Below are 23,813 nucleotides of genomic sequence, written 5' to 3'. Positions count from 1 at the left end.
AAGAGAGTATAATGGGCAGAGAACTTATCTTGAAGTCCCAAAACCTGGATTCTATTCCCAGCCCAACCCCCTTTCCCCCCAACCAACCTGATTGTGTGATGCTGGAGAAGTCATGGAGTTTTATTTGACTTCAGTTTTCTCAACAATAAAACATGAGGATAGTGGACTACGGAGAGGCAGCTAGATGGCACAGTAGATAGAATGCCAGGTCTGCAGTCAGGAAGACTCATTTTCCTGAGTTTAAATCTGGCCTCAAAACTTACTAGTGGTGTGACACTGAGCAAGTCACTTAACTCTGCCTCAGTTTCCCCATCTGTAAAATGATTTAGAAAATGAAATGTCAAACCATTTCAGTATCTTTGGCAAGAAAATGCCCAAAAGGCTCAAAAAGAATCAGACATGTCTGAAACAACTGAACAACAGATTGGACTAAATCTCTGTGACTCTATCAGTTTATACACATACACACACACACACACACACACACACACACACACACAACTCTGTAGTTGGGTCAAAGCAAGTGCATTGACACACTTCTTACAAAACCACATAAGAGATGGCATTTTTTAATTTGGGAGAAGTGATGCATGGCAAACTAATGGTAAAGAGAGTATAATGAACAGAGAGCTTATCTTGAAGTCTAAAAACCTGGATTCTATTTCCAGCTCAAACCCCACCTGATTGATGTTTGAATTGATGCATATGAAGTGATCAGAACGAGGAAAACATTGTGCACATTTACAGCAATATTTTAATGATGATCAACTGTGAAAGTCTTAACTATTCTGATCAATATCATGATCCAAGATCATTCCAAAGGACTCATAATGAAAAATGCTATCCACTCTGAGTTCAGTTTGAAGGATACTTTTTCCACTTTATTTTTCTTGCTTTATTTTATTTTATTTTTTTTGGCAACATGGCTAATGTGCAGATATATTTTGCATGATTTCATATGTATAAATAATAACATGTTGCTTGCCTTCTCAATGGGCAGGTGAGGGGCGGAGAGAAAGAGAGAGTTTAGAATTCAAAAAAAATTTTTTAAATGTTAAAAATAAATGAAAAAAAAAAGAATATTTGTGTGTAGGAAGACCTGGAAAAAAGGCCAAATCAAGGCAAATGCTACTTGTGGGAAAGAATAATTAGCAAGCTAGACTTTTGCTTATATTTCTATGACAGAAAGTCATATTTAATGTAGGGCCCTATGTCTTGATTGTAAATGGTAATAGATTAAATTAGATTATTTGAAACATTTATTAAACTCTTAATAGGATGTTTAATCACTGCCCTTTTGACTTGTGGAGGCAGCAGTTAATGAAACTTCTGATAAAGACATCCATGGTACAATCTTCTGGCTGACTCCCTTCCTATCCTTATTTTTTCTTTTGAGAAGTTAGAAAAAGCAAAGATTATCTTCTGCCATAACTTATAGCAGTCTTTTCATCTGTAGATTAATTTCTACTGCCTTTGACATCCTCCCTAAATCTTTGCCTTAAAAAGGAGAAAAGTTTTTTGAAAGGAGGGATTATTTTGCCACCCTGGTTGCTTGTCTTGATGGAAAAGAAAACTATTATTACAGCCCAAGAAACATGCACAAAACATCACTAGTACACTAAATGAGCGTTATGTTTTTTTTTTCCAAACCATGCTTCCTTCTCTATTGACTGTATAACAAGAAGGCCAAAGAAAATCACTGTTCCCCTCTCTTGACCCACCATAAATTGATACTAGCCCCAGCTATATAGCTATCAGCTGGTCTGATTTAGCACATTAGTTAAGTCCCTTAATGTACACTTCAAATGGCTCACCTAATAATATTCTGGAATGACCAGTGGCTTTACCCTTGCCCTACAGCTCTGAAGTTCATATTCTGATAATTTAGTTTCTGCTTCAGAGTAGGATATGTGGATAATGATATCGTAAGATAACTTTCCACTGATCATATTATAACTGTTAAATTTTTCACAAACTCTCTCATGGATTCTCTGTCACAGGTTTCCATGCTAAGGCATGTTAACATTGTTACCATTCTGACTTCACTTTAATAGACATGCATGTACCATTTCTTGATACTAGATATCTGAAAATAATACATTGCCTTAATATTCATACTCTCAATCTTTCCAAAAAGGATGGACCATTATGCTTCTAATCATGAAAATTAAACATGATCTTAGTAAGAGTTCAGAATGGAAAGGCATTCTGAACACTAGAGAGTTTGGAAACACAAGATTTATTAAAACTCAAGAAGATAGAATGTACATAGACCCTACTACCCCATTCACAGTGGGATGGTGCACAAGGGCTGCTGGGGATAAGCTTAATGGGTTAGTGCCAAGGTTGGGATTGGCCCAAGCTGTTGCAGATCAGTCAGCAAACAAAAAGTATCTTCTCACCATTTACAGGAAATTTCCTTTGGCCAGAATTCATTGCTTTATGGGCTAGGGAGGAAAGAGCCAAGACACATGACTATTCCCATGGGCATAAAATGGACAAGCAAAATAATTTGCTTATTCATCAGTAATGAATGTAACTGATTGCTCAGTTCTAATGGGGAGCAGACTGATGTTCAAAGGTTTCTTAGAGAGTAGAGATCTCATTACCCTTGTTCAGAAAAGTATCACTACTATCACTATCATTGCTACTTTTATTATTGCTACTAACTACAACCATTACCACTACTACTATCCCTATTATCATTGCCACTATCATAACTATTAAGACTATTTATATGACTACAACTACTACTACTATTACTACTGTTACTATTACTATTACGATTATTACCACTGTTCCAATCTTCCTCTTCTTCCTCTTCCTCCTCCTCTTTCTTTTCATCTTCCTCCTTTTTGTTCTCTTCCTTCTCTTTCTCTTCCACTTCTACTGCTACAGTGGATCCTAGTCTGCATAGTCAGAAAGTGGTCACCGTGTCGGTAACATGGGAGTTCATCCATGAAAAAGATCTCCAGTTGCACAGCCAGTGCCCAAAGGATGGAAAAGATCTCTTTAAGTATTTCAGCAACTTTAGTTCTGACTCCTTGTTATTGAATGTTTTCAAATCCCTTTCATATATCCCTTCTACTTCCATGCATGTCTGAATCCTCTCTTTTTCTGCTTCTCTCTTTCATGTCTTTTCCTTTTGACTTCTCTCACTTTTTTCTCTCTCCTAACCTCAAAGTGAAAGAAAACAAAAGGAAAGTAATGATATCTGGGAGATCGGGGCAAGGAATAAACATTAAGGAATGGAAAGGAATGGTTTATGGGGCAAGATCTAGTTCTTATATTAGTTTTGTTTTGAGAAAAGCTGGTGATTTTTTTCCCCATATAGTAGCTCTGCACCAGGCTAAAGGAAAGACCTAACTATAGCATCTATCTATATAGATAGACCTAATATCAATATTTTCCCTCTAGGCACCTGTGATCTGGGTTGAAATAGTATTATCAGGTGACTTGAGAATGGACAAAATAAAAGAAGGTTATCTTCTTTATACAACCAAGAGGACAGAAAACTAGTGTCTCCTGAGCCTAAGGGGAGAATTGATATCTACAAATACTTGTTCTGGCTTTTGTGGATTTATTCTATAACAATTAGGTCGGATCTGTGAGTGCTTATCTCCCTGGAGTAAACACATATTTACAATTGGAATGAAGTGTGAAATCCAGTTTTATGTCTAAATTAATCTAAACTGCTTTTTCTTTTTGGTCTAGTGATTGGATTTTGTTCAAAACCACTTTTCTAATATATATTTCCTTATTTCTAGATGGTTTTTCTTTTTTTTCCCTAAAAGTGTACGTTTAAATTCTGTTTTCCCATTTCTTTAAGTCATTCAAAAGGAATGGCCAAGTGGATTCTATCACCAACACCAAATGAATTAGGTAAATTCCAGGGGATCCTGCTGTTGATTCATTTCACTGTCAATATGGTAATTAATTAACAACAATTACTTCTTATCACCAGAAGGTGAAACTCCAGACAGTAGGAATTATGAAATATGGGTTTGTCCTTATTATCTTTGATGGTCATTTCAAACAATAGAATAAAATGCCAATACTGTGTGTTCAGAAACTGTTTTCAAAACTCATGTGAAGGGAGCAAGCAGGTGCTTTTAAGTTTTATTTCTTGCACACTACCAAAAAAATTCTTGTTCTAAGTGGAACTACCTTGGTGGTAAGTTGTGTTAGATACAGAATGACTAGTTTTTGAATCTCAGAAAGACTCATACAAGACACTATATTAGAAAATGTTCTATCAATGGAAAAATCTAAGAAAGTTCAGATCGTTTCACAATTGATAGAAAAAAATAAGGCATTGTAGGGAAGGAAACAAACTTTTTAAAAAAGCATCAGTTATGTACTAGATATTTTGCTAAGGACTTTACAAATAGTATCTCATTTGATCTTCACAAAAATTTTAGGAGGCAGATGCTATTATTTTCCCCATTTTACAGTTGAGTAAATTCAGAGAGGTTGTCATTTGACCAAAGTAACACAGCTAGTAAATGTCTAAGCCTGGATTTGCACAGAGGCCTTCCTAACTTCTACCCCAGTACTCTGTCCACTGTGCCTCTTATCTTCCTTAATACTAATAGATATATGTCTTGTCTTATAAGTGAAAATGGGAACATAGGAACATAGATTTAAAAAATACCTTTGAAATTATCTAGTCCTGATCTACTTTACAGGTAAGGAAATGAGGTCCAGCCTTTGACAGAGGCACTTAACCCTAAATAAATGTTAGTTGTCTGATTGGGTTCCTGCTTCAGAGTCTTGTAGTAGGCAATGGATATAGAAGGCATTGTGCATTTTTAAAATCTGATAGCAAATAAGTACTAGCAAGGATACAGATTATTTAGGGAAAGGAATGAAGAAGGTAGCATGGTATAGCAAGACCTTAGTCCTAGAGAAACTGTCTTAGTGGGCAGGAAACAAACATGGCATTAATGAATGAGGGGAAAAGATTAAAACATAGTTCCTAGTTGAGATTAAAGATGGAGACTTAGTCACAAGAAACCAGATGAGAACCTGATGATTAGAATTAGGGTACAAGATCAGAGAAAAACTCTATTTGAGCTACTGACTTAAGTCTTTTAAAAATGTTCTCTAACCAAGATCATAACTGGTTGCAGAGTCTGGGGCAGACCTGAACTTGTAGGGTTAAATTACAAAGAGCAAATCTTACTTCTTTGGTCATAGTTGAAAAATAAAAGTCAATTACTTCAGGGAATAGTGACAATAATTTTAAATTCTGTTTCTTTTGATCCTTATTTCATAGAATTTAGAAATGAAGGGGCCTTTACAAATCACCTTATTTAACCTAATATTATAGATAAGGAAACTGAAGTTCAAAAGAGTGAAGAACTTGCTCTTATTAACAGAACTAATAAATAACCGAACCTCAGGTTTTGAACATGTCTTCTAACTCTAAATCCTAAGCCCTATATTATTTATTCCAATTCAGAGAGCATCAAGTTATTATCATCTAAATGACTGACTTTCTGCTTACCTACACTGATTGTCTCCTGCAATTTTCTTTCTACACATTCAAGGTTGTTCTTATCTCTTTTAGTTATAGGTTTCACTCTTTGGAAGAGCTACATATATGACAATTCCACTGTGTTTCCTCTCCTCTAAAACTACTAACAAATATTTAGAAAGATTTTTCTCAAATAGTACTAAGATAGAAAGGATTGGGACAGGATAATGTTACAGACTAGTTCTATTGCACAATTGAATTTTCAAGGGGGGAAATAATGTTTAGGAAATTCTGCAAGTTAAGTCAGAGGATCAGCAGATATGGAACAAAAATGCCAATTTTGCATATTGGAGTACAGAAGTAGAAGAAGACTGGAGACAGTAAAGTGTTTTAGAGGAATATTGATCTGTTATTGATTGCAGCATCCCTGGTAGGAAAGTCTCATGCTATTGGTGCAGAATACCTAGCATACCATGGGGTTGGCCACCATATTAGCTATTTATTTTTCAAAAGTTTGTGGAGGTTGAGTTACAGATTTAGATCTGGAAGGGATCTTAAAGGACAATTAATTCAACCACTTTATTATTATTTTTTTTTTTTTTACAAAGAATGGATTTGAATCCAAGTCTTTTGACTCTCTGGAGTCAGTGCCCTTTCTGATATGTTACATCTTTTGAAGAATTTTTTTTTTCCTATGGGATGATGTTTCCAATGTTGTGTTATAAATGAATGAGGAAATAAGGTTACCTTGTAGAAATTAGATTTTCAGGCAATTTTTCTGGAAAAGTTGTTACAGATGTGAGAATTAGTTTTCCTGTGAAATACTAAACAATAGAACTATCAATAAAATTGTTAATATTGAAAATTTAGACTATACAATGGGAAAATTTTTTTGTTGTGATAACCTAATAGGGACAGTATCCTGTCAAGAAGTCCAGGTGTTTTGGAAATCAACTCATTCTTTTTAATTCACAAATAAAGGAAGAAATTGTCTTTCTCAACTTTGTAGCTTACAAAGGCAAAGCCAGAAGTCTTTTTAAATTTTAAATTAAAAAATTATTAAAGCTTCTTAATTTTCAAAACATATGCATGGATAATTTTTCAACATTAACTCTTGCAAAACCTTGTATTCCAATTTTTCCTCCCTTTCCTCCTATCCCCTCCCCAGATGGCAGTAATCCAGTATATGTTAAACATGGTAAAAATATATGTTAAATCCAATATATGCATACATATTTATACAATTATATTGCTGCATAAGAAAAATCAAATCAAAAAGAAAAAAATGAGAAAGAAAATAAAATGCAAGCAAACACCAACAAAAAGAGTGAAAATGCTATGTTGTGAACCACACTCAGTTCCCACAGTCCTCTGTCTGGGTTTAGATAGCTCTTTTCATCACAGGATCATTGGAACTAGCCTGGATCATCTCATTGTTGAAAAGAACCAAGACCATAAGAATTGATCATTGTGTAATCTTCTTGTTGCCATTTATAAAGGTCTCCTGGGTCTGCTCATTTCACTTAGCATCAGTTCATGGAAGTCTCTCCAAGCCTTTCTGAAATCATCTTCCTGATCGTTTCTCATAGAACAATAATATTCCATAACATTCATATACCATATCTTATTCAGTCATTGTCCAACTGATGGGCATCCACTCAGTTTCCAGTTTCTTGCTACTACAAAAAGGGCTGCCACAAACATTTTTGCACATGTGGATCCCTTTCCCTCCTTGAAGATCTCTTAAGTATACAAGCCCAATAGAAACACTGCTGGATCAAAGGGTATTCCCAGTTTTATAGCCCTTTGGGCATAGTGCCAAATTGCTCTCCAGAAAGGCTCAGTTCACAACTCTACCAACACTGTATTAGTGTCCCTTCAAATATTCATCATGGTCATTTCCTATCATCTTTGCCAATCTGAAAGGTTGTCTGTGTAGTTATCTTAATTTGTATTTCTTTGATCAATTGTGATTTAGAACACCTTTTCATATGATTAGAAATGGTTTTAATTTCTTCATCTGAAAATTGTGCATATCCTTTGACCATTTATCAGTTGGAGAATGGCTTGAAATCTTATAAATCTGAGTCAATTATCTATATCAGAAGTCTTTAAAAAATACTATTCATCTTGCATGTCAGATTGACAATAGCCAGTTGTTTTTGTTGTTGTTATATGTCCTTTGTTCTTGAAGATGACCACGGTATAAGAGAGGTGATGTCATTACATGCAAGTGAATTCAATTTGAGTGATTGAGGGCTGTGTAATATCACCAATCTCACTCTCCTCTAGAGTCATTTGGACCAGAGGCCTGATATAGATCAGGACAATTGGAAATGGTTCTAAATGCACTGGGAGATCTTGGTCTTGGATGTGACTATAACCTAGATAGATTATGAAAAACAAGCCAAGAAGCTTCTAGAATTAATGAACCTAGATAGATTATGAAAAACAAGCCAAGAAGCTTCTAGAATTAATGAAAACTTACCACTAAAGTATCAAGCTGCCAAACCCCCCATCCAACCAATTGTCAATATGGAATCACATACTGAAAAGCACAGAACAAAACAGTAAAGTTTCATAAATGACAATGGAGACACCAGGATTCAATGAAAGACTTCTGCACTTGGTTATTCCTTCAGAACTAATGTATGTGGTCCATTCTCTTTATTGACTCTCCCTTCTGACCCTTCTAGCCTTTAGCCATTCTAGCCATGGAATTATTCCACTCAAATATGGGGGTTCACTAGCCATGAAAGGACAATTCTTCAGACTTTGTGACTGCATTTGTAACCATCTCTAGACTCTATATTCATGTCAAAATAAACTCTGAGAATCTGGAGCTCTAACTGCAGCATTAAGGCTGAGCCCAGAAACTGCCTCTCATCCTTCATAGCAGGGGTTTCATCTTCAGAGGTTTATAAATGCAGAACAATATGGAAATCAGAAGAAAAGAATGAAAAGTACCTAGATCAGCTGAGTCATGTCTGCATTATACAAATCTGACTGAAGGCATGAATAAAAACCCTCATCTGCAGCAATGGAGTTGCCAGACTGTTTTTGATGGAAATTTCTATAGGGTTCACAGGGACTATCTTGCTTCAATTAACCTCACACAGAGAGTGCTACTTCAGACTGTCAGTGATTACTTATTTCTTTCATGAGAAAGTAAGGCTATGGAAAAGAACTTGGGGAACATTTTTATTTTCTTCTGCAGTTTTAACCAAAGACTTTCCAGATAGAGATGTTCAGAGCAGTGTTCAATAAGAGAAGGCAAGGAGGACAAAGATAGGGCCAGTCAGTCATATATACTCAGCTAAAGTAATGAGAAAGAAGAGATTTCTGAACTTTCTTCTTATTTCCAACATCCTCTATTTGTTGTGTGGACAATATTTTGAAAATAGCAATATATGACATGAATGGAAGCTGGCTTGAGTCCAGTGAACCACAGACAGCTGGGTACTTTTCCCAGATTGCTAGGAGCATGTCAGAAGTCCCAGTCCCTGCTACATCTACAACAGTTTTCATGTGCCTTTCTCTCTGCCTTACAGAATCCATCTCTTTCTTCAAAATGTAGCTCAAGTTCTGCTTTTCATATGAAATTTTATTTTATTCCCCAGTTGATTATACCCTCCTCAAACTACCTTGTATTTAACTACTTTGTATTTATTATCTTATTAGTTATTTTAATAAACATATATGTCCTCATTTACTGTCTCCCCATTAGAATATAAACCCTTTGTTGAATAGAGATTGTTTCATTCTTTATTTTTGTATACTCATTACCTAACATAGAGCCTACAACACACTATGTATTTCCATGATTTATTCAGTATATACTGCAGATAATCTCTGAAAGAAGGCACTAAGATTAAAGAAAATAATAAGAAGCCTAAGTGAGAGAGATTAGAAGGAAAAGAAAAGAGGAGATAGACTCTTTGGGGAACACTCATGGTTAGACAGGTAGGAGAAGAAGCAGGAGAGAAAGTTGTCAAAAATATAGAGAAGAACGAGTATTCAAAAAATGTGTAGAGATCAAGTGGGAAGACTGAGAACATGCCATTAAATTTGACAATTAGTAAATAAGTCATTAATATATTTGGAGAAAGCAATTTGAGTTGAATAATATGATCAGAAGACAGACTGCAAAGGATTTAGAAAAGAATAAGAATGAGAAATTGAAAATGTTTCAGGGAGAAGCTTGGAGTCATTAAGAAAACATTACAGTTTCCAAGACAATTCAGCTTGATCTCTTCCTCCAGTTGAATTTTAGACCATTTTCAACGTCTACCCAAGATATAAATAATGATGGATAAGCTCTTTGGTTTGTCCATGTAACAACATATGTCTGGAAAATTGGCTTTCTTCATCCACTTTTTTTATAGGAAGATAGGCTGGATTCTATAATGATTTTAGATATTATTTCTGAGTTATTGCAGTACTCTTAGGCTTTATGCAATCAGCACAACATCAAATACAGAAAGGAGCATCTGGAAGACTTCACCATTCATAATGAATCTCTCTTCTATTTGGATTCTGGAATAGAACAATATTCACAAATGTATGATCATAGATTTATAGTCAGAAGGAATCTTAGAAGATATTTAGTCCAATAGTGTCAAACAGATTCCTGCTGACCACATATTGACTTTTACAAAATCACAAATTAGCATTCTATTTTATTATATTTTTATTTAGTTAAGCATTTCCCAATTACATTTTAATATGATTTGGGCTGTGCTTGAGAATTTTATGTGCAGCTGCCTTACTGATTATATGTTTCTGTTTTTAATTAATAATTAGAGATTTAACAAAATTGTTATGTATGGTGACACTTTTCAAGGAATCTTGTATGATTTTGATATACTTATGGGTAGGTAGCTTGTTGAAGAAGATCATTTAAAGAGACAGTTTTGCTCTTTCAAATCAAATCAGTTTTTTATTATCAAGGAAAATTAGCCCAGAGAGAACTTGTTTCCACTACAGTAAATTTTATCACTGTAAAGATAGACTAGGGTATGCTATAGATCATTTTTGGAAAAGTCTAGCTGTTTCTTTTTCTTACCTTCATGAAGAATTTTTCTACATATGTGTAGATTATTCTGATACTTTGTAGATATGGAAACATTTTGGTGGTTATTAATATTTACTTGGTCATCTTTTTGAGGAAAGTAAAAAGATCTGGGATCCCCATCCCATACTTATGGTATAGTATCCTCTTTTCTTTCAGATGCCCTGATTCAGCTTGATCCATTAATAACTTGAAAATTGTGCTGCTTTCAGGAGACCTCTTCTGTCTAAAATATTGTCCAACTGCTCTTTCTTTGTTTTGTTTAGTCCCATTTCAATTATTTAATTCAGCATATTGGAAACTAGGTGCTGTTAAAGATTAAATGTTGTGGTTTCCCTATCATAGGGTGGCTCATAATTCTAAAACTAAAAGGTAACAACTTATCTTTAGAGGGCATCTAGTTCAATTCCCTCATTTTTGTCTTTTTTTGGGGTATTTTTACATTACACTTTCGTGCCTGTCTCATAGTAGGTGTTTGGAAAATTTTTGCTGATCAATTGGTGCTGTAAATTAATTTCTGTTTGGGTTCAAGTTGTCTGAATTTTTTTTTCTAAAGAGGACTATGAGTCCACAAGCACAACTGGTTTCTTCTTATTTGTTACTTCCTTCTAAGAATCTAAGGACAATTCCATATTCCTAAAGGAATGTCTGCTAAAGATCCTTACCCTTAAAATAATGGGTCACTTCCTGGCCTCTGCTAGCCTTGATTAATTTAAAACATCAGTTCTTGTCACCTAATTGAAAATAATGTGTTGAGAGTACTTCACTGAGGACAGGTAAAAGCTGACCCAAGAAATTGGTCCAAAACTTGCCTAACTACGTAAGAGTGGCCCAGATCAGATCAGAGCTGGCTTGTCTGATTATTCAGAATTTTAATTTTCTTTTTTATTGAAAGTGTAATAATCACTAAACACAAGTATTTCTATATAAAAAGTAAGACAAAAAGAGGATTTTGCATGAAACTACAAATTACTATTTAGTTTAGCTTTAAAAATGTAAAATAAATTTAACAAAGCAGTAAAAAAAATCATCCTATTTATGTCCTCTTTTGAACATCTTATTGCTTTTCTCTATGAATGTTTGATGTTTTACTGATGGTTCTTTCTCTCCTTTCTTCCTCTTTTTCTTTCCTTTCTTTCTTTTGTTTTTCTTTCTTTTATTTTTTCCTTCTTTCTTCCTTTCTTTGTTGCCATTTACTCACAAAACTTGTCCTTTTCTCCACATAGAAATACTCTATTATAATAAGTATTATAGTCATGGAAAACAAACTATCACATTGACCATATATGTCCTATTCTCTGCCTCTCATTCGTAATTTCTCTCTAGGAAATAAAATATTGGTTTCATCTTTAGTCTTATGAAGTCATTATTAGTTGAAAATTTGGTCAAAATCCTGAATTTTGAAAAAAAGATTGTGGAGAGGGGAAAAAAAGCCTTCACAGTTTTGCTTACAATCATCTTCTTGTGTCTTGGCCAGATGTTTTGAACTCTGGGGTTTTGTTTGTTAGTAAAAGTATCCCATTCAAATTGGAAGTAGAGACCTTGGCAATGGGAAATGCAACTCCTTCTGGGGGTCTGAAAGAAATAACAAAGGCAGGCCACATAAATTTCTGTGTCATTTTCTTCATAATATTGGAGTCTTTAAACCTTTCTTCTGAGTCAATCTTTTCAAATATAGAAGGCCATCTTTCCTCTCTCTTTGTCCCCTTATCAAAGCAGGAAATCAAGCTGTTGGAAAGTACCAGGGCCATGAATCAAATAACTAATCAGCTCTAGAGGGCTGCTTTGGATTTCATTTGGATTTTTTCTTTGATGTTGGACATAAGGAAGTGCATGTGGTCCATAGACAAACACCTTTAGGTGATAAGAACCTAGCAATTAAACTTATGAGTGATTGTGAACAGATGTTTCCCTATAACTGCTCTTTCCCAAAGAATGAAGTCTGGCTTTAGGACTAGACCCAAGCAAAGAAATCTCCATCAAGATCACAGCACCTGTGTAAAGACTCTTAAGTGTCACCTACCTATATAACTCTGAGTATTTCTATCCTATAGAAATGTACCAAGCCTCAAAGTCTATTTATTTGTAACTAGCCCCCTCCTTTTACAAATGAGAAAAAGAGGGCCCAGGGAAATTACATGATTTGATCAAGGTCAAAGAGTAGTATAAGTGCAATTTGAATTCAGGTCCTTAGACTCCAGAGCTAGTGCTCTTTCTGTTATACTAAATACTGTTAATCTGACAGTCTCTTTCTCTGTTTTTGTCTGTCTCTCTATCTCTTTCACAGTTTCTGCTTCTTTTATTTTCTCTTTCCCTTCCTCTTTCTCTTCCTTACTCTTCCTCTTTTCATATACATACACTCACACATGCATGTACACATACATGTGCACACGCACACACATCCCTACACACACCCCTTGTGGATCAGGCTGCTCCTATAAGAATATTGGTCTTTTTTTAGTCCAGGATAACTCAGAATAGTTCAGCTCATGAAAGTTTACCCTAATCTTAATTGTGGAAGATGTCTACAACACATTCATCTTTCACCTAAAAAAAAAAATTCCCTCATCTTCTTTTTGAAATGAAAATTCATCATACAACCGTTGCTTTTCTCTCACTGATGCTGTTCTTGAATCATTTGCCTCATTTGTGTCTGATAACAGAAATCGAAGAAAAATAAAATGATTGAAACACTTAATTCCCACTTGGTTGTTGGGTTTTTTGCATTACTTTGTTCTTTCCATCCCCATTCTGAATATCTGACTTTGGATTCCTTGGCAAACTGAAGGATATATTGGTCTTCAATAACCCAGACTCATTTTAGGATAAATACTTTTTGTGTGTGTGACAGCAGAACTGAATGACATTTCCGTTTCTGTTCTTACAGCACAAACCCACCTCCTGCTGTCATTTTTCCTTAGTCCTCCTCTAATTTCAGGTCATAAATTTTAGGTAGTTCTGAAAATGAGATGATCCCAGAAGCAACCAGAATTTTCTTGCAGGTGCCATGATGAGAATCTGATACTGTTCTTCTCAGGTTCAGAAAGCTATCATTTTCTCCTGATTTATGAAAAGAAAAAAAAAAGGCAGATAAGCTTTGGGCTTTCCTCTTTCCTGAAATGACATGTTCTAGTTCCCCAAGGAGTATAAACTCTAGTGCTTTCATTACTGACTTCCCTTAGTAATGACAGGATTATGACTTAGTAGTGAGCCTTCTCATATTCTAGCCATTACCAGCTACAGCTTCTGTGATGTGAGTCAGATCAGTGGTGCAGCAGAATTCTCTGCCTGGGGGAGGAAATTTACTACTTGTGGAGTAACTGACTTCCTATCCTTCCTTCCTTCCTTTCTTTTTTTCCTTCCTTCCTTCCTTTCTTTTTTCCTTCCTTCCTTTCTCTTTCTTTCTTTCTCTTTCTTTCTTTCTCTCTTTCTTTCTTTCTTTCTTTCTTTCTTTCTTTCTTTCTTTCTTTCTTTCTTTCTCTTTCCTTCCTCTTCCTCTTTCTTTCTCTCTCTTTCCTTCTTCCTTTCTTCCTCCTTCCCTTCCCTTCCTTCTTTCTCCCTTTCTTTCTGTTTTTCTTCCTTCCTCTCTTCTCTTTCCTTCCTTCTTTCTTTCTTCCTTCCTTCCTTCCTTCCTTCCTTCCTTCCTTCCTTCCTTCCTTCCTTTCTCCCTCCCCCCTCTTTCTCTCCCTTTCTACTTTCATGCTTTCTTTCTTTCTTTTTCCCTATCTCCCTTTTTTCTTCCTTCCTTTTTTTTTTTTTTTTTTTTTTTTTTTGCAATCTAACAGACCCTTAAGTGCATTGGGATCAGGATATCACTTTAGCTGTAAGTCAAGCTATAAAATGAAACATAAATTAGATATTACTTACAAGCCACATAATTTATGTTGATCAGTTTTCAAACATAGCCTTTTTCAGATTATAGGATGAAGCATAACTAATGTGATGATAACTCATATAGCTAAATGTAGTACCAGTAAAGAACATGATGCTGTGCAGAGACAAACTGTCAGACGGAGGGCTCCAGTGCACCTCAAATATATTCCTCCATCAGCTTCTTTCTCCTTTATTGCATCTAATTTCTTGACTTCACTACTTGAATATGATTGGCATTGGTTACATTAAAAAGTCATATTAGCTCTTCAGTGAATTACAACACTCAACTGTACTCTGTGATTTATCTCTACCCTGCTTCTTCCCATCTCACTATACAGGCTCAATTCCCCTTTGGAGCTAAAGGCAGAAGTTTGGACTTGATGAATGAAAGGTAAATGTGAACAAATCTTTAGACTTTTCCTTTTGGAGATTTGCAAAAAGGTGTTTCTGTTTGTTAAGTTGGAAGAGAGAAGCCAGTATCTTGGGCCTCTTCACCACTGCTAACAAGCTGCTTGAGTCAGCAGAAAGGCCACATTTGTGCTGAGAGAATATTCTGACTGTTTTTTGACATTAGCCCTTTTGGGGCCAAACTTTGAAGTTATTTTCCCCTTACTTTCCCCTCTCTTTTCCATCATGAGTGATGCTTTGAGTTTCAGTTTAGAACCAAAGTAAAACATCAAAGAAAGTAAGTCTATTAGGTTTCACTCTACAGGTTTCAAATTAAAACACAGAGAAACTGTTGCTACATTTTACTTGAGTTTGGAGGTAAAAAGAAGAGTGAAATAGTGCTTCAGGGTAGGAAAAAAGATATATAAATATGACTAATATATTCATTTCTCAAGTAGAGTATGATCTTTTGGATATGGGTATTCCTCCCTACAATGCAGGTCCCAACTCATCCATGCTTACTTATATGACTCTTGTGCACATCTTTCTAGAAGTTTATCACTCACACATAGTGTGAGTTCCTGAAGTTCTGACATGTCTAGGGTGTGATGCAGGCTCTGTTGGTTATCACTAAATCACTTCCAACATCAATCAATCTCTTTCAATTATCTTTTTTCTAGAATAATCTCCTTTATAGTTTTTCCCCTTTAAGAAGTCACTTCTTAGGCTTCTCAGATTCAACTCACATGATTTCATGTGTAATCATTTTTTGGTACTATATTATAAAAATGCCTATTTTATTCCATAAATTAAAAAAAAAACAAATAATTTGTTTATAAAAAGAACCAAAAAAGGTCCTGTCTCAGACTGAAAGGGTATACATTCCTTATTTCACTATGTCCCTCTCCAAAGCTGTCTATAGTGATTCTGGGTACAGAGTCTACCATCTGACTTTCTCATTTCTCATTGATAACCCCCATTTTCTAATATCTTTTTAAAATCATTCTTAATTATGGTATGACTTTGCATTAAAGTAATTAAGTATCTACGTTTACCTTGGTTTAGTTTGGAGGGAATTTTCAAGTTCTTCATCTCTCCTTTGCTATAAATATTGGCATGTAGACTGCAATTACTTTCATAGTGGACTTCTTTTGAATACTTATCCAGGTACTGATGTCCTAATGTTTCTTATTGCCTTTGCATATACAATATAATGAACTCATCTAACTCCTTTTATTTGCTTCTCCAAGAAAAAATAGTTCCTCTGGCACTATGTTCCCTAATCATTGGGCACGGGTCTTACATTTAGGATATTAACAGCTTAGTGAATGCTGATAATAATTCTCAAGACTGGTCTTTTGATCCTCTGCCTCCTTTTTTTTTTTTTTTTTTTACCACTACACGACAAAAGAAAAAAGCTACACAGGCCTGGGAGCTTTTTTATATTTCTCATTGTTTAATGGCCAAGAAATTTATCATTAAATAGTCACCCTCCAGGTAATGTTCCTCTCCCTAGGCTGGTCCTCAGAAAGGAGACTCAGTGACACTCGTTAACCTCTGAGATTAAATACAAACTCATCTATTTGGCAGTTAAAGCTCTTCACAACTTGGTCCCAACTTACTTTTCCAACTTTATTATATATTGCTTCTCTTCACATATGCTATGGTTCAATAAACCTGGATTTCTTACTCTTCCTCAAATAAGCTCTCAGTTTTAGTCTCCAGGCCTTTGTGCAAGCTGCCCCCATGTCTGAAGCTCACTTCTGCTTCTTACAATCCCTAGTCTCTTGTAAGACATTTCAAATGCCTTATTCTACACAAAGCATTTCCTGATTCTCCTCAGATACCATTGCCCTCTTTCCATTAAATCACCTTTTGTCTATTATCTATCTATCCATCCATCCATATGTGTGTAAATATAAATATATATATATATATATATGTATATATATATATATAATATGTATATGTATATGTATGTATGTATGTATCTATCTATCTATCTATCTATCTACCTATGGTGTTTCTCATAATGGAATATAAATTTGAGGGCAGGAATGGTTTTACTTCTGTATTTGTATCTCTAGCATCTAAATGCCTTGTTTTAATCAACTGATTTCCTATGAAGGGGTACAGGTACTCATTTGCCTCCAAAGTTCTGAATGAGTAGGGCATAAGTATTAAGTTTGCAATAATTCTATAGGTAGGACATACAATAGTTGTGTACATTAAATCAATGAAGAAACTGAGGCTCAGAGAATTTAAGTCACTTGTTCAAGATGAGATAGTTGACAAGGAACAGAACCAGGACTTATATTGAATCCTATTGACTTCAAATTCAGTGGTTTTTCTACTACAATCTCCTTTTCTTCCCCCTTCCCCTTCCACTTTTACAAGATTTATTCGTTTTCAGTATAGGAATCAAAGTCATTTTAGGGTTTGAAAAACTTTGTGAAAAATCAAAAGGGGTTATTTGTGGGAATTGAAATGTGTTAGGAAGACAAGAAAGGATTTGAAATAGGAAGCAAGGTCATTTTGGCCAGTATCGTCCTGGGATTTCAGAACTCAGTAGATATAGACCTGTAGCAGATATGATCTCAGGAGATATAAGATCATTATGATGTCTTTCAAAACTATTCCAGTCCTTATTTCTAAATTTTCAGTCCCATTACAAACAGGAACTCCCAGATGTTACACATTAACAAAGAGGAAGCTGGAGAAGTTCTTACATAAATAACAATAGATTAATTCACATTATTATCATTCTTTGAATGAAATAGAGTTGGCTTAATTTTAATATTTCTAGAGTCTTTTTTTAATGGCAAAAGTCAGATTTCTGAAAGGCTAAGTGACATATAGTTATTATTGTACATGACTTTTGGATCTCATTTCTTCTTTTTTAAAATAAAACTTTATTTTTAAAAAAATCAGCAAAAATCCTCCTCCCTTCATACCAATTGAAAATGAAAATAAAACGCATATTATAAACATGTATAGTCAAGTGTTAAAAATTTCTATATTAGCCATTTCTAAAAGATAAATATATATTTGTGTATGTATGTATGTATGTATATATGTATGTGAACATATTGCTATATGTTGTTGTTCAGTCATGTCAGTCATGTCCTATACTCTGTGATCCCATTTGAAGGATTTTTGGCAACGAAACTGAAGTGGTTTGCCATTTTCTTTTCCGAAAAGCTCATTTTACAGATGAAGAACTGAGGCAGACAGGTTTAAATGGCTTGCCCAAGTTGATACAATAAGTGTCTGAGGCCAGATTTATATATGTAAATATTTATATGTGTATATATAATTGCATATGTAAACATACACACATGCCTATATATATGTATATACACACATATGTGTATGTATATGTATGTGTGTCTCATTCTACATTCTTGAGTCTCTTACCTCTACCAAGAAATGGGAAGCATATTTTATCATCAAAATTCCTGGGAATTCTTTGGAGCTTATTTCTGACTCTCACATCTTCAAGTCTGGGTTGTGTGGCACGGGGATTCCCTTTAAGTTCATTGGATCCCATATAATTCTTTTGAAGTTGTTAAAGTTATGAAGTCCATGAAGATAATAACAAATGACAAGAGAAAACTAGTGGCTCAGTAAATAGAATGCTGGGCAGGAAGATCTTACTTCAAATTCAGCTTCTGATACTTACTAGCTGTGTGGACAAAAACATAACCATTTTGGCTTCAGTTTTCTAAACTGTAAAATGAAGATAACAATAATATACCTTCCGGGTCCTGGTGAGGATCCCAAGGGGATAATATTTATAAAAAACACTTAGCATTTTGCCTGTTATGTAGTGGATGTTATATATGCTTGTTTTCTTCCCTCTCTCTTCTTATAGGTTCACAGAATTATAGTTGGAAGAGACTTTAGAGATTATCTAAATTTACTCTCCTCATTTTCAAATGTGAAAATTGAGATCCAGGGAGGTTAAAGAAATTGTCTATTATTACATAGGTATTAAGTAGCAGTGTTGGAATTCAGTTCTCTTGCCTCTTACTCCCAAGGCAGTGTTCCTTCTTCCTCCCATCCACCCCCTTTCACAAGACCATTCCCTGCTGCTGTCTCTGAACATGCTCATTTTTCCCTATGTTATTCTGTATAAACTATGACCCAGTATCACAAACCCTAACTGATAACTTCCTGGTTTTTTAAGTTTCACCTAATTTCGATTTTATTGCTCAAGTCTTGTGATTCATTAATCAAAAAAGAAGATTTATGTGCACATAGTTATTTTAGAGCGGGACCCAACATTTTTTATCCTATAGTGCTTTGCTTTAAACACACTAACTTGTTATACTTATGAGACCATTTTTAAATTTGTCTGGAGAATGATTATTTGACTGACCCACTTTGGAAGAATCTTATTTTCAAACTATGAGACTTCCTGTCTAATCAGAAGCCCCAGGGAAATTCTTCTAGCAAGATCTTTTATGTAGGTCAGTGATGAAATGTGACAAGGTCAAACATGATAGGGATTTCCCTTCCCTAGCACCATTTCTGTTTTGGGGTAACAAAACAAACAAAACAGTATTTGAAGCTAATATTTTGTAATATATGTTAGGGGCACACATCTCCAAGATGTTTAGCTTCAATTAGTAGGTTCAGTTTGTCCATTAAGTTCTTTTTTTTTTTTTTTTATTATAGCTTTTTATTGACAGAACATATGCATGGGTAATTTTTCAACATTGTCACTTGCAATCACTTCTGTTCCAACTTTTCCCTCCTCCCCTCCACCCCTTCCCCTTGTCCATTAAGTTCTAAAAAAAAAAAAAAGTATAAAAAGTTGATGGGTAGCTAAGTGGTGCAGTGGATAATTTACAGTCCTGGAGTCAGTAAGAGTCATCTTTCTGAGTTCAAATCACACCTTAGATCCTTACTGGCTGTGTGACATTGGGTGAGTTACTTAACTCTGTTTGCCTCTTTTCTCATCTATAAAATGAGCTTCGGAAAGAAATGACAAAGCACACCAGCATTTTTTAGCAAAAAACAAAACAAAACAAAACCCAAAAAGGGTCACAAAAAGAGACTTTTCATGACTGAAAAATGACTGGGCAACAGCAAATACAAGTTAATAATTTCTTCCTTTTATTAAGAAACATGTTTCAAGAACTTGAGTTAAGGCAGAAAAAAAAAGTCAATAACTTAACTTCTCTCCTGACTTCCAGTCTCACATCTCCAGCTGACTTTTGGGCATCTCAAACTGGATGTCCCATAGGTATCTTAGATTTAATATGTCCAAACTAAGTTCATTATATTTTCCCCCAAATCTTTCATTTTTCCACTACCCTTTAGAGCTCCAACATCCTCCCAGTCATTCAAGTTCTCAAGTTAGATTTATCCTTGACTGTTTTTTTTATTCCCCAAATCCAATCTATTGATTTTGCCTTTATGATATCTCTGATACACTCCCTTTGCTCCTCTGATACCGTTGCAATGCTGATACAGGTCCTTATCCACCTCACACTTGCTTCATTACAAGGGCATTCAGGAGAGCCTCCTTGACTCAAACCCCTACCCTCAAAGGGATGTTACTAAAATGTCAGTCCGACCATTTCATCCCTTGATTCAATAATAGGGAGTCCCCAGTTCCTTATTTTCTTTAGGATCATATATAAAACCCTTTCTTGGAGTTTTTAAAGCCCTTCATAACTTTCTAGTCTACAATCTGGTGGCCTCAATACTATTCCTCCCATAAGACACTATCTTTCTACTCTGTACATTTTCACTTCTTGTCCCATGTTGTAGAACAGTGGGTTCTCAAAGTATGGTCTAGAGAATCCTGGGGATCTCTGAAACCCTTTTAAAGGGTCTACAAATTCAAAAATAGTTTTTATTTCCAATATGGTAAATGTCTATAAATATAATCCAGATAAACAAAAACTCTTTGGAGAGATCCTCAATAATTTTTAATAGGATAAAGATACGAAAACAAAAGTTTGAGAACCACTGCTGTAGAACATTGAACTCGATAAGAAAAGCATGTATTCCTGGGTGCCCAAGGGCTGGGTCACTACTTATCACATGGGCTTTGTCCATTTGATGATGCACCAATACCAAGGTGCCATTTGTGTTTTTGCCAACATCCTGCTCTTCATCCCGAAGACCAAGAGCATGTTCTAGAGGACAACATAGTAGTATGAAATGATCAGTAAGCAGAACAAGCAGACACATGCCCTGTTGGCCATTGCCCTATGTACCCCATGTGCATCAAGGCAAGCATTCACCTGCAGCTGGGGGATAAGTATGGTGACAAGATGCTGTGAATACAGAAGGGAGAATCTACAAGAGCACAAGGAGCTTTTCAGCTATTCCTGCCCCAAGTTCCTCTCCCCCATCATGCCCAACTACAGTAATATATACCACAACTACCAAAAGGAATCTTTCCTGCAGCAGCTGAAGGTATTTGCAGATGAGGTGTTATCTATAGCTTCCTGAAGCTCTACACTACAATGTCCATGGCCAAGGTGGCTGAATCCCTGGACCTCATTGAGTAGGAATTCTGTATCCAGCTTCTGGTCTTAAAGCATAACATGAAGAATGTGATATGGACAAGAGGCATCTCAATTCTGGAGGGGGAGTTCCAGTTGGCCTCTTGGGTAGACTTTTACACTGATAAGGACATGAAACACATTGTTGAAACTAAGGTAATCTTCTGCTATGGAGACTTCTTCATCTGTCAGATTCATAAATATGGAGGAACTCAATCAAACCTTAAAGAAGATGGACCAGAGATCCTAAGTTTGTACCATTTTCTACCATATTTATTCAGCATTCATAGGAATGCTGGTGACAGAACATGTTTTCCATCTTGTAGTGTCTTGACCTTTTGATCTTGAAGATCAGTGGGCTTTCCATGCTGGGTTGAACATATAAATAAATCCCAGGAAGGGGAAAAAAGCATCATCATAAGACTTCTTTGTCCTTCATATAAACATATATTAACTACAAATTTGTTTAAATTAACTTGTTGGCAAATACAACTCCAGCGAGTAAATGATGGGGACGAAGGAAGCCACAAAGTGTAAAGGAAACAGTACTAGAATAGAATGAGACTTGGCTTGAGATCTTGAGTCTGTTGTTTACTACCTGTGTAAACTTTGGCAGACAACTTCTCTGAGCCTGGTTCCTCATTTATTAAATGGAGGACTGGACAAGCAGGCTTCTGAGGTTCCTTTTAGCTCTTCTTCTTCGATTTGTTAATCCAAGATCTTAAGGTCTCCTACAACTCTGATTTGTCAGCTCATAGCCACCTGTTTATATGAATGCATGCTAAAAACTTCTGCCCACAAGAAATGGTTTGTGATACCTCAGTGTTATTAGTAGATGAAGTGTATCCACATTTGAGAACTGGACATACACAGGAGCCACAATTAAGAGAAAATACCTTCAGTTACTCAAGTCAAGAATATTTCTTTCAAGGGCTTAGAGTAAAAGGCAAAGATTTGTAAAGTATTAAATAGTTGACCAGAGAAATTATGCTGAATGCCATCTATCTGTCTGTCTGTCTGTCTATCTATCTGCCTTATAAATCACTCTGAAAAAGAATGCTCAAGCCTGGTTATGTCCATTCAAACCTCATGGATGTGTCATTTCTTAGAGAGTTCTTCTGTAACAAGATTACAATGGATGCTATAATGGGTATGAACAATTCCAGGTACTTTTAAAGACAATTATTTATAAAAATGAAGATAGTAAAATATCCAGTTAAAAATTAACAAAGGAATTAATTTTGTACATTTCTGACTATGATTTGACAAATAGAAGTTGACATAAACATATCTTTCTACAGAAAAGAAAAGAAAAATAAGAAACCATGAAGGTCTACTATATATACTTGATATCAATTTTATTTTTATTATTTTATATTTTGCATAGTTGTTCCAAAACCATACTGTTTGTTCCATACTGCCTTCTGAACTTTCTTCTGAACTCTTCTCATTATTTTTAAATGCTTCATTGATTTTTTCTTTTCTTCTTTTTTAAAAGTATCATTATCATTACCTTTTGCTTCAATAATATTCATTACATTTATGTAATGTATATTTAATATATACATTACATATAATTTTTTTTTAATTTGTGGAAGCAATCTGGGTTAAAAGATACACACAATTTAGTGACTTTAAGGATATAGTCCCAAATTGCTCTCTAGAATAATTATTGCCAAATAGTTTGCAATGATAACACCAACTAATTAGTGTGCTCATTTTCCCATAACCACCTACCTAACAATAATCATTGTCTTTTTAAAATGGATGTACAATAGAAGCTCATGGTAGTTTTAATTTTATTTCTTTTATTATTAGTAATTTGGTACTTTTTTTCACTTTGCTGTTGAATACTGGCTTTTGTTCCTTTTAAAGCTTTCTGTTCAAATCCTTTTAAAATTTAAAGACAGAATGGCTCTTATCCCTATGTATTTATACAAATTATCTATATAATTATCAAATATTAGAAAAATTTTTCAGTAAAGATTTTTCCCATTTTACTGTTCAATTTCTAATTCTAACTGCATTAATATTATTTGTGCAAAAATTTGTTCAATTTTATGTAATCAAAACTGTCATGTGATTCCTGCTATCCTTTGTTTCATCAAAAATTTTCCTATCCCTAGTTGGGAAATGTATATTTATGCCTCATCTTCTAATTTTGTTTTATATGATTTTTTAAATATATTGACTTGCATCTATTTGGAATTTATTGTGAAATATATATATATATATATATATATATATATATATATATGTATATGGTGTGTAGTGTTCATCTAAACCTTATTCTATCAGATTACTTTCTAGTTTTCTGAGAGATATTTCTGAAAGATCCTTTCCTAGTAAATGATGTCTGTGGGTTCATTGACCATTATGTTACCATGTTGTATAGCTAATCTGCTCCACTGATCAATATTTATATTTTTAATTGTTACAAGATAATTTTGAAGATTATCTTTTAATATAGTTAGATACC

The 23,813-nt window shown here is 34.8% G+C and overlaps 1 pseudogene; it reads left to right on the top strand.

Moving 5' to 3' along the window:
• LOC127546693 (eukaryotic translation initiation factor 3 subunit L-like) overlaps window positions 1-21,584 on the top strand; it is a 103,917-nt pseudogene extending 82,333 nt beyond the window's left edge.
• Window positions 21,585-23,813: the final 2,229 nt, after the last annotated feature.

Source organism: Antechinus flavipes, chromosome 1, assembly GCF_016432865.1.
Source record: "Antechinus flavipes isolate AdamAnt ecotype Samford, QLD, Australia chromosome 1, AdamAnt_v2, whole genome shotgun sequence".
NCBI classification, from domain to species: domain Eukaryota; kingdom Metazoa; phylum Chordata; class Mammalia; order Dasyuromorphia; family Dasyuridae; genus Antechinus; species Antechinus flavipes.
Note: the sequence above shows the minus strand (reverse complement) of the source record. Positions and strands in the feature narration are given on the sequence as shown.